Genomic DNA, 13,368 nt, shown 5'->3' with positions numbered 1-13,368 from the left:
AAGTGATGTATGGTATTTAGATTCAAGGTGTAGCAACCACATGTCAGGGAATATAGAAATGTTTTCCAATCTAGATGAAAGTGTGAAATCTGAAGTGACATTAGGGACTGATAGCAAAGTCTCTATCATGGGCAAAGGAAGAGTTAATATCCCAACAAAGAAGGGGGAGAAGAAGTACATCTTAGATGTTTACTTTGTCCGTGGTTTGAGGCATAACCTCATAAGCATTGGACAACTCATGCAAAAGGGCTACAATGTTTTTAAAAAAATTATGAGTGCACAATTTTGGATAAGCCTCCAAGCAAACAATTGATTACAAAGGTTTAGATGATAAGAAATATAATGTTTCCTCTCAAGATGAGATCAGATTTGAAGAAATAAGGTGCACAAACACAACTATCAATGAACTCACAAGAGGATGATAGAAAAGTTGCAGCTGTTACACAAATGAACTACCAAGCGGAGGTCAAAGATGAGAATTGGTTATGGCATTTGAGATTTGGACATCTCAACTTTGGAGGTTTGAATTCGCTGCATAGAAAGGCATGGTGAAGGAATTTCCGTTTATACAAAAACCAAACAACCTATATGAAGGATGTATCTTGGGAAAGAAAAATAAATAGATATTTATAGTAGGAAAGTCAGTAAGGGCAAAAACACCTTTGGAGATTGTCCATTCAGATTTACATGGACCAATGCAAACACCATCAGTTGAAGGAAACCATTATATATTGACCTTCATAGATGACTGCAAAAGCAAGACATGGGTCTATCTCCTAAAATAGAAAAGTGAAGTGTTTGAGAGATTTTGCCAATACAAAACTCTTGCTGAGAAGCAAAGTGGACACTACCTCAAAGCCTTGAGGACTGAAAGAGGTGGCAAATATATCTCAAATGATTTCCTACGTTTTTGTAGGGAACATGGAATTCACAAGCAATTTACAACTAGGTATACACCTTAGCAAAATGGTGTAGCGGAAAGGAAGAATAGGATCATTATGGAAATGGAAAGAAGTATGTTGAAGGAAAAGATTTTGCTAAATGATTATTGGGCTAAAGTTTTCGCTTGTGAAAAATATGTCTTGAATATATGTCAACCAAAAGCATACAGAATGTAGCTCTTGAAGAGGGGTTGAGTGGAAGAAAGCATAGTGTCACTCACATGAGAGTCTTTGGATGTGTGGCATATGCACACATCGCGGATGAGTTGAGGAAGAAGTTGGACAACAAGGGGGAGAAATGTGTATTTGTTGGATAAAGTGATGAATCCAAAGCATACAAGCTCTACAATCCATCAACCAAGAAAGTCATAATCAACAGAGATTTGCAGTTCATAGAAGAAGAGGCATGGGATGGAAGTTTAGAGAAGATAGTCAATGTCAAAGCATGTATGCCACATGAGGATAAAGAGGAATTGATAGAAGAAAACAATTCCTCAATAGTGACTCCCTCTATTCCTATTCAAGCACAACAAAACAAGCATCAAATAACATGATAAGAAAATAACAAGACAATGTCGCGTAGTCAAGCAAGTGTTTCTCCAATTATGCCGCAAAGCGCAACAGCAAGTGACATGTCAAGCCCATCTTTGGCAAGCACAAGAAGACCAAAATTCAGAAATCTTAATGAAATTTATGAGCAAGATGAAATTCATAGTAGCATTGTTCTAAATTCCTTATTTGCATTATTTTTTCATGTAGATGACCCAATCCATTTTGAGGATTCATTTAAAGAAGAAAAATGGGTTGCAGCCAATGGAGGAAGAGATAGGAGTAATAGAAAAGAACGACACATGGGAGTTAGTGAATCTTCCTTAAGGAAAAGAAGTCATAGGAGTGAAGTGGGTATATAATACCAAGAGAAATGTCAATGGTAAGATTGAAAGGCATAAAGCAAGGCTAGTTGTCAAAGGATACAAGTGACATCATGGAAGAGATTATGCAGAGACATTTCCGCAAGTCACGAGGATAGAGATAGTTTGTATAGTTGTGGTGATTGTCGCACAACATAAATGAAAAGTGTACCAAATCGATGTAAAATCAACATTATTGAATGGAGTGTTGAAAGAGGAAATGTATGTTCCGCAATCACCTGGTTATGAGGTAGAAGGCCAAGAGGACAAATTGTATTGGTTGAGGAAAGCTCTTTATGGGCTGAAGTAGGAACCACGTGCATGGTATATCAGAATAGATGCTTACTTGTTGGACAATGGTTTCGACAAATGTGACGTTGAGCCTATAGTCTACATCAAGGAGAGTGATGTTAAGGTTCTTATTATTGTCTTATATGTAGATGATCTGATTTTTAAAGGCTGTGATGATTTCCTCATTGTTGATTTCAAATAATTAATGAAGAGTGGATTTGAAATGACTGAATTTGGGTGGTTAAGATATTTTTTGGGCATTGAAGTGAAGTAAACAAAAAATGGCATCTTTATTTCTCAAGAGAGGTATGTAGCAGATATTTTGGAGAGGTTTAAAATACATAACAGCAAGCCCACACCAACTCCAACCGTCATGGGGTTGAATTTAAGCAAAGAAGATTGCAACAACAATGTCAATCCATGCAAAAGTATGATAGGTAGCTTGATGTATTTGACCACCACTAGGCCGGATATAATGTATGCAATGAGTTTGGTGTTGAAGTTCATGGAGACACCCAAGGAGACACATTGGCAAGTAGTGAAAAGGATTCTAAAGTATGTCAATGGGACAAAATAGTATGGCATTTTGTATGCCTCAATAGATGATTTTAGGGTGGTTGGTACACTGATAGTGATTGGGCAGGAAGTGTCGATGATAGAAAAATCACGTCAGGATATGTTTTTCATTTAGGTTTCAGATCCATTTCATGGTCCTCCAAGAAGCAACCAATAGTTTCAATATCAATAGTAGAAGCTAGATATGTTGCTACAACAGTAGCATCGCGTCAAGCAGTTTGGATGAGAAGGATGTTGAGGGATCTTTGCCACGAACAAGAGGGAACAACAACTATTTTCTGTGACAACACTTCCACAATTGCATTATCAAAGAATTCTATTTTTCACAAGAGGACCAATCATATTGATGTTAAATATAATTTTATTAGAGAGTTGATTAACAATGATGAAATTGTGTTGTAGCACTGCAGGGCACAAGAACAATTTGATCATATTTTCACAAAGGCATTGGCACCTAAAATTTTTGTTTATCTCAGAGACTATTTGGGAATTTTCAATGGCAATACTTGTGATTAAGGGGGAGTGTTGGAAATATTAATCCCAACCACTGAGTTAAACTCTCTGACAGCAACCATACTTGTCAGAAGTATTTTACAGGATGTGATTTTGTTTGCAGGCAGAAGGACATAAGGTTTGGGCAATAGTATAATGTTGACCATTCCAAAACACATCACAGAGTTAAATCACTTAATTAGGGTTGCTAAATATGTATGGGTGAAACATTTACTACGCAACTCTTAGTTGCAGTCCGCAACCTATGCAAGTCCAGGAAATCCCTCATTGTGCATAATCGCCCATCCCATGTCTTAATGATTTTATCTCTCATGTATTAATGTCAAATTTGTATGTTGAGACAAATATGAATATAAAAAGTCATTTGTAAGGTTGAGCGAGATAGAGGGTGAATGTTTTAGAGGTGTAGAAAATACTAGAGCAAATTTTGGTGGGTGAGTGAAAACAACAGTTACTGTGTTTTATTGACTGTTACTCTGCAACCCTTGGTGAAGAGTAAATCACCATAAACCTTATTATCACTTTGATGAATGAGGTGCACTCTCATATGAATGTATTTTCATGAATTAGAATTTAATCCAAAGTCTTATTTAGTTGCTCCAAGATTTACTCTATTTTACTTTGTTTTTCCGTGAGTTTTTTCTTTTGTTTTAATTAATCCTTTGTGTAGTTGCGATATCCTTGACACAATATAATATTTGCCTCACCACAATCGAATTCTAAGCCAGACTCCTCTCCTCTGCCCCTGTGAATTTTTTCTAACAAAAGTCGCCCAACACAATAATATTGTTTAATACCTTTGATGTCATCCATAACTCCCATAAACTCAACCATTGCCTCTTTTGCATTGGAGAAATGCTGAGGAAATGAACCCAACTCTGACTGCCTCTTGGAATGTGTAGCATCAATTTTATTCACAGCATCGAGAAGGCACTTTCGAACTGCCTTTTCTTGAATATGCATAAGCTTCTCAACCAAAAATGGTATCCCAACTATAGATTTATCAATGAGTGAAAGGTGAGGATCATTTCTAAAAATATCACTTTCCTTTTGTCTTGCTTGTGTAATTGATTCAGAATTAACTCTGTTTCTCACAAAAACATAGCCATGGCCCATGTTAACAATGTCAACAGTCACCTTCTCGTGCAAGCATTCAGGAGCTCTATCGACTTTGGTTACAATAGCTAAAGTTCTTTGACCATTCAGATCAATGCCTTGAGATATTTTTATGGACTCACATGTAGGGAAATCGAAAGTGGAAGAGAATACTTTTAGAATGATGCTCTCTTCTGGGGTGATATTTTACTTGATTATATTTGTTATCTGTTTGTAGGTATCCTTTGATTTCTCATGGACCGGGACCCTTGTTATCCCTGGAAAAGCTACCATTGTTAGGTCTGGAGCATCCACCTTGCTTACTTGAAGAGTTACAAGAGTTACAGGTGTATCACTTAGTGTAACTCTAATCACTTATACTATGTTTGTTAAAAAACTAAGAGATTCACACACAAATGAACAATTTTATTATTTTTAAAATCACATGGATACAACACATATTGATGGTGCTTGTGAGATTTAACCAATTCTAAATATAAATAGGGAGGTTGAGATATTCTCTCAACATCCATGTACGAATATGAAACTAATTATAAATTATACATGAAATAATTATCTTCCAACACTTCCCCTTAATTCTTACATACACACATTATAACAATACAATAATCTTTGTCCCACTAGTCTTCATCAACAACTCTACCCGCTATGCAGTCTTCTAGACTTCGCTCTTTCTTTCTCCACATATTTGAGCTTACATTTGAAGCATTTAAAGCATATGACCTTCTGACCATCGATAATGAACTTTTCAAGATCAACAATATTGATGAATCTGCTCGTCGAGGCTTTCGCAACAAGAGTTGTCAAGTGATGAACCATCATATGGACCAATCACCATCTGTCGGATATTTCTCTTTCGGTTATCCATCAGTGGATAGGAAAATGGTCTGAATATTGAATGTGTTCAAGATTTGATCTAACAACTTGACTTGCTTCACACACATGGATCTCATACTATAAGCTATAGTTGTTGCTCAGGGGTTTCCGAGTGCTAGGAAAAACAAACCATAAAAGTATAAACATAATCTAACTAGTGATGTGTTTAAGGATTTCTGAGCACCAAGAACCACTAATTTGAATTATGCAACACTGTACAATAATTGATTTTTCACCAAATATAACTTAGATACAATACACATCATTGATAGCTTAAAAATGTTTGAGAGGTTCTACATTGAACTTGTCTTCAGTACCACAATCTAAGAAGTCCTCAAAGTTTTCTTCTGGAAATTCTTGAACATTAGCTGCATAGCTAAGTTAGAACCAATTAATGAACATCATTCCAACGTAACTGAGATGCAGGAAATGTACTATCATGATGATCCAATACAAATAAATTGAAAACACATAAATTTCCATGGGGACATGCGCTGGCATGAAATTCAATCCACCCAGACACCATGTTTTGATCTTGACTTAGGTCTAATTCCGATCACAATCTAGTCTTCACACCAGTCAATAATGTGAAATAAGAAGGAAAACCCCACAAGCCCATGGGTGAGAAGAAGACCGAAAAAGAAGATGAAGCCTCGGTGGACAGATATTCACAGCCACACGACAAATGTTTCTCTTCCACACTCAAGCACATGAAAGAAGATGCTTCATAAATATTTTCCTCTGCATATAACCACACTTCTCCGGACGATAATTCATTGCACAATGATCAACCATGTACTCATGCATATCTATACTCCTTCGTTGAAGATATTCTCTCTCGTTAGGCCTCACGTGAAAACCCGTGCCAAACTCAACATATTTTCTTTTATTCTTGAAATACGAATAAAAGACGTCATACACACAGTTGTGATTCTTGAATGACCATTCATTTTGGGTGATGAAAGGGACAAATAAGAGACGTCAAATTTTGATACTCGCATAGCAATTCTTTCCACACATAGTCATACACAACATAAAACAAACACACTCCTACTCTATGTACAGAACATTAAATCTCATATCTCTTTCATCCTCCTAAGCCCTCCTGTGAGGGAGACAGGCTCAAACTTGCTCTGATACCAAGTTAAAAAACTGAGAGATGCACACACAAAGGAACAATTCTATTATTTTTAAATCACACAGATATAACACATTTATGGTGCTTGTGAGATCCAACTAGTTCCAAATATAAATAGGGAGGTTGATATATTCTCTCAGCATCTACCTACAAATATCCAACTAATTTTAAATTATACATAAAAGAGTTATCTTCCAACAATGTTATCAGAAACATGAAACTAGAAAAGAAATGAGAACCCTATGTTACCAGAAATAAGAAATTTGAAAAGAGAACCATATGTTATTTGAAACTAGAAATTATAAACCATAAATTGGAGGTTTCACATTGAAGAAACTAGAAGAGAGAAAAAAATACTTTAAAATCTCATTTAATAGTTGTTGAGTGTCGGGAATTATACTTTTATGAAATATTATATCCTTCGAGGACCTATAAAACCTATCAATTTGTTCATTCCTATGTCTTAGGGAACATTTTAATCTATAACATAACCTACTCCATAACAACTAATGTGGCTATTTTTTTTAACTATTTTTTATCCTTAATAAACTATTAATTAATATTGTAATTTCTCTAATATTTTTATATAGGGTTACTCTTTGACTATGAATTTGAAACTAATCCATTTATTTTAATATATATTCATAAATATATGTCCTTTTAGCTTATATTTAAAATAGAATTAACTATTTATAGATTATTCTATTTTTAACTTATACAACTAACTAATATTTATAAACTATTTGATAACTAGTTAATTTATTCCTTTATTTACTTAATTTAAATTAAGAATTAAATGTCCCTTTAACTTATATATGATTAAAAAATAAAAATAATTTTTTTTTTAACTAATTTCTATTACTTGAATTATTTTATGATTATAATATATTAACTCGCTTATTCTAACATATATTTATAATTATAAAATTGTCCATTTATGTTTATTTTAATAAGGAAATTAATAACTGATTTTACTTATTTAAATAAATTATGCCCTTCATAGTCAAGCTAGCTGTTTCCTGGTCAAATCTAGTTGTTATCATTTTAGCCATTACCTGATCTGGAAATTTGGTCATGGGATATTCTGCCTGATCTATTTATAATGCATAGCAAGATCTGCTCATTCAACTTGTCTTGACGATGAACCACACTGGTTGGTTCGAAACGCATCGACTAAAATATCTCTATGTGATTTTTCAACGAAGATTCTTCTCAAAATTGATATGGATCATAGAAGCCTAAATTCATTATTTGTAATGTGTTTAAGATATAATAGAATTATTTTGTTCTGATTGTTCTATTTATTTTTTCAATTGAAAAGAGTACAATTGATATTAAATGTGTGAATGAAATTTCTGCATATTCAGGGCAGTAATGAATTATGTGTTTGAGGTTATATAAATTTCAACACGCAATCCTCTTTCCTTTCCTAGCATTTTTAAAACTTAGCAGAATATTAATGGACTATTGGCTTTAGCATGCAACATTCCTGGTTATTTTAAAACTCACCGACGTATTAATGGACTATTGGCTTTAGCATGCAACAAAATAAGACACCAAAAAAATAATTAACAACGAAATGAAGTAAATACATCCTCCACCTAGATGCCATCTATGCTTCTAAGTATATGTTGAGTGGTGATTGTACCATGTTGGGAACCATAGATTTGTGCATTCAGGTAGCCAGACGGTTGAAAGCTATGTGATCAGTTTGTATTGTCATTAATAAATTAACAACAAAATATTTTTGGTCATTATAGTAATAATGAGAAGAAGTAAAATATTGGTTTCTTCATACTTATAAACATTGAATGACCATGGGATTCACTCCAGAAAGTGTCTGGCGGGCAAACTATTCATCTACCATCCATGCAGCAAAATCCTCTATTGCACAGACACCAATTTCATTCAATACTTCTAAAAAAAATAGCAGTGCCCAACAGAGTTACATGTCCAAAATGCCCTATTAAATACTAAATGTGCACCATCAACCTACTAAATTTTCAAATCTACACTCTTCTAGCTTCACATATTTGCAAGCTTCATTCCATGATCTGTACAAAATGTAGGTAACAATATTAATAAAATCAATGGAAAAACTTAGAATAGTTAGTTCAATTATTGGAAATTCATTCAATGAAAATTGTTCATTAGACTTGAATAGCTACATGCAATGTGTTTTTGGAACTAGAGTTAACACAAGTTTGCATGTGTTGGAAAGGGGATATGTGAAACTGAGGATAAATCGAAGATAAACTAAAACGTTGCAGGGAAAGTGGTTAAACTTCCTGCATCAAACCATTGATCTATTTATGAAAAAAAGTTTCTCACCAAAGAAAAGGAGAACGATACTGTAGAAAATGGTGTTTTCCATGTCGTCTCGTTTCTAATGCGTTTTTTTCCAAGGACAGTGAATACTATCCTGTTTCTGGTAACAAAGCCTGCCCTTTGTTGAAGATAATGGAGAACATCCTAGAATAGGTAGACTTGGTTCATGTAACCTCAGGATAGGAATTAGTTTCTATTTCTTAGGATGCTGTTCTAACTTCCCTAACACTGTGTATTCTATTTAATGTGTAATGTGCATGAACAATGTAGAGCATTCTGCAGAGCTAGACTCTCCTGGTTCAGACTCTTTTTCATAGAGTTGACTAATGGGTTTTATTTTTTATTAATACAAACACGACCATTTTTATCATGGTATCAGAGCGTCAGGGCTGAGGAACCTGTACGTTGGCTGGTGGGTGGTCGTTGAACTGAGATCATCACAGTTGTGAGGAAGATAACTGCGACAATTCCGAAATCGTCACTGGTTATAAGTGTACCTCTGTGATGAGGTCACTATAGCACTTCGCGAATATTTTTCTTCGTTGTTTGTCACAGGAAAGATGTGTATAGTTGCGACGGCATCGCAGAAAATACAGGCAATTCTGCGACGATCAGGGAAGTCAAGAACAAGGTTGAAGCTATCAGAAAAGCTGCGTGAGGAAGCCAATAACAAGGCTGAAGCTGACAACAGAAGGTTTTCTGGAGGCAGAGAAGGAAGCCATGGTGATCTGCGTGTGTGCTGCAAGATCAAACAACATTGAAGATCAGTGATCTATCTCTGTCATAGATCTGGGGTAAATTTCACATTTTTTTTTAGCTGTCGAATTTTTTTTCCTAAATCGCCAAGATGAATAACAATACATTTGAAGCATGCATGAACTAGCATAACAAGCTCGATGGTTCCAATTTTGAAAATTGGAAGTTGAAGATGCAGACTCTGCTAGAAGCGCAGAGTGCTTGGACAATTGTGAATGGGGATGAGCCGAGGTCCGCGGTTGGATCAACAACAATCCTAGATTGGGAGAAACAAGAAAGTAAAGCAAGGAAAATGTTAAAGATGTCAATGAAAGACTACATTATACAGCACATCAGAGAAGGTAAGTCAACTAACGAGATTTGGGGAATTCTGAAGGAACTATACGAGATCAGGAATTCAAATCATCTTCTCTTCCTCAAGAGTAAGATCCTATCCATAAAGATGGAGGAGAATGAAACAATTGCTTCATTCGTAGCAGGGATGAAGGATCTGAAAACCGGATTATCAGATATTGGTCATATAATGGACGATACAGATCTTGTAACCATTACAATGAATGTTGTCACTAATCATTATCGGATGTTCATCACTAGGATCAATGCCAAAGAGAAGATCTCGCACTTTGAAGAGCTGACAGGTATACTGATGTAGGAAGAAGAGAGGAGATCTACTCTAAAGCCCCGGAGTGCCGATCTTGCATTAATGGCGAAAAAGAACTTCTACAAAGAGAAAGGAGATCCACAACAGTAAAACAAAGGAAGTTCACATAAACAACCAAATTTGACTCAAGGTATGCATCCCAATAAAAACTACTCCAAAACTAAATGTTTTTATTGTGGAAAATTGGGTCACATTGCGAGGGAGTGTAATAAAAAGAAGTATCATGAAGAACAACAGAAGCCGAAAAGACATGCAAGTCATCTCACGAATGGTAATCAGGTGCAGAACTTAAGATTGCTCATTGCAGATCATGATGAAAATGTTGATGTAGACATCTGGTATGTAGATTTAGGAGTGTCAACATACATGATAGGGAATAAGAACTTGCTAGAGGATTTTAAAGAAATCAACGAAGGTGCACAGATCTACCTACGTGATGATAGAAGCCATCAAATCAAAGGATGTGGGAAATTTTCTGTCATTCTACCTGATGATAATATCAAACAAATTTATAATGTAATATATGTACCTCGCATAACAAAGAACTTGATTTTTGTATCTATGATTACAGATCAAGATTTGAAAGTTGAAATTTTAAAATCTAACTGCTACATTAAAGATCTGCTAGATGGCATGAAGAAAATTGCTACAGGAATCCGAACAGGAGGATTGTACAAGTTGGATGTGAGACTTGCACCGGTTCGAGCATTGACAACATCGAGCCTAACTACAAAAGAGCTTTGGCATAAGAGATTCAACCACATCAACTACAATGATTTGCTGTTACTATAGAGGAAAGAAATGGTAAGATATCTTCCTATGCTAAGGAAATTACATAATGACTATGATGCATGTACTTTAGGAAAAATGCATAGAGAAGAATTCCCTATTAGAGTAGAAAGGAAACAAAGGGATATACTAGAATTAGTGCACACAAGCCTTTGTGGTCCCATGCAAACAAAATCATTAGGAGGTGCACTATATTTTCTACTATTTATTGATGATTGTACGAAGTTTTCTTGTGTATATTTCTTAAGTAAGAAGAGTCATAGATTTCAATACTTTAAGCAGTTTAAAAATATGATTGAAAGACAAACATGGAAACAGATAAACATTCTCTGCTCTGATCAAGGGGGAGAATACAGGAAGGATGAACTCATCAGATATTGTGAAGACCATGGAATTTTGTAGCAGTTTATAGTACCCCATACTCCACAACAGAATGGAGTAATAGAAAGGAAAAACAGAACTTTGGTTGAATGTGCTAGAAGTATGCTTAAAGGCAAGAATATTTCAAATGGTTTTTGGGCTGAAGCAGTGAATACTGCAGTTTATTTGAAAAATAGGATTCTTACAAGAAGTCTTGAGTTTAAAACTCCTTTTGAAGCTTTATATGGATATAAACCTACAATAAAAAACTTAAGAATATTTGGATGTAAAGAATTTGCCCACATAACAAAGGAAGATAGAAGAAAATTAGACTCAAAAGCCATCTGGTGTACGTTTATTGGGTATTGTTCATCATATAAAGCATACAGATTATTTAATCCCTCTACTCACAAAATCTTTGTTAGTAGAGATGTTAAATTCCATGAGCAGGGTAATGAAGAACCTGATGAGCACTATGATGGATGGGACATTTCATACTTTGAGGAAGATGAAACAGAGAACAATCAGGGTCAACAACAAACTAAGGTAGAGGATGAATAGCAACAGTAGCAACAACAGCAACAACAAAAACAACAACAACAGCAGCAACAACAAGAATAGTAGCAACAACAACAGTAGCAGCAGGAAGAAATAAGGTTGGAAACCACTACCCCACCACTCAGTATATCAAGTAGGAAAGCTCAAGTGCCTGCGAGATATAGGGAAAATGCTTTTATAACTAGTATGATGAATGTGGTTGAACCATCTAGTTATAAAGAAGCAAATGAAAGTAGTGAATGGAAAATAGCCATGGAACAGGAATATGGTTCAATAATAAAAAATAACAGTTGGGAATTGGTTGAACTTCCTAGAGGAAAACAGACCATAGGTTGTAAATGATTATATAAACCGAAAATTAATGTAGATGGAACTATAGAAAAATTGAAAGCTAGGTTGGTTGCAAACGGGTTCACACAAAAACAAGGGATAGATTATGAAGAAACCTTCGCCCCTGTAGCTAAATTGAACACCATCAAAATGTTAATTGCTTTAGCTACTAAGAAACATTGGATGATGCACCAACTAGATGTAAAGTCTACATTTTTTAATGGAGAGCAAAAAGAAGAGGTTTATCTAGAGAAACCAGAATGGTTTGTCCAGAAAGGAAAAGAACATTTAGTTTGTAGATTGAAGAAATCACTTTATGGACTAAAACGAGCTCCCAGGTCATGGTATGAGAAAATTGATTCATTTTTTCTACAAGATGGATACAATAGAAGTAAGAATCACCCTATTCTTTACACCATGAAAGATGAATAAGGATGTGTAGTACTGATTTCATTATATGTAGATGATTTACAGGTGATGCTATATATCTAATTGATGAAATCAAGCAACAGATGTCACAGATGTTTGAGATGAAGCATCTCAGTGAACTCAAACACTGTTTAGGTCTTGAGATCAGGAGAGATTCAGGTCAAACATTTCTGTCTCAAGCAAAGTATGTCAAAGGCATGTTAGAAAAGTTTAGAATGGATTATTGTAAGCTTGCTCTGGTACAATTGCAGTAGAACATCAAATTACAGTGTGAGGATGGCTCAAAAGCGGTGGATGCAACACTTTACAGACATCTGGTTGGGAGTTTGACTTACCTAACCACCACTAGACCTGATTTGGCTTATGCAGTTAGCGTGTTTAGCCAATTTATGTCTAAGCCACTCGAAAGCCATTGGAATGTAGCAAAGAATGTTTTGAGGTATCTGCAAGGTACTATATATTATGGAATTATTTACACTAACTCTTATGATGTTAGATTGGCAGGATTTGCAAATTCAAATTGGGCAGGAAATATAGATGATCCCAGATCTATAATAGGTTATGCCTTTAGTCTTGGACCCAGGGTGATCACATGGAGCAGCAAGAAGCAGAACACAATCTCCTTGTCTTCAGCCGAAGCAGAGTATCAAGCCATGTGTGTAGCGGCATGTGAGGCAGTTTGGTCGTAGAGATTTCTCCACGATGTTGCGGAAGAACAGACTGTCACAACAACAATCAGATGTGACAATCAGAGTTCAATCAAGCTAGCCAACAATCCAGTGTTTCACAAAAACA

General features: G+C 35.3%; 1 pseudogene; it reads right to left on the bottom strand.

The window, feature by feature from the left end:
* LOC149211597 (dynamin-related protein 4C-like) overlaps nt 1–4,860 on the bottom strand; it is a 32,662-nt pseudogene extending 27,802 nt beyond the window's left edge.
* Nucleotides 4,861–13,368: the final 8,508 nt, after the last annotated feature.

Source organism: Pinus tabuliformis, chromosome 1_1, assembly GCF_031772625.1.
Source record: "Pinus tabuliformis cultivar Carrire ecotype Pingquan chromosome 1_1, CPIR1, whole genome shotgun sequence".
In the NCBI taxonomy this organism is placed as follows: domain Eukaryota; kingdom Viridiplantae; phylum Streptophyta; class Pinopsida; order Pinales; family Pinaceae; genus Pinus; species Pinus tabuliformis.
This window is presented reverse-complemented; position numbering and strand designations above follow the sequence as displayed.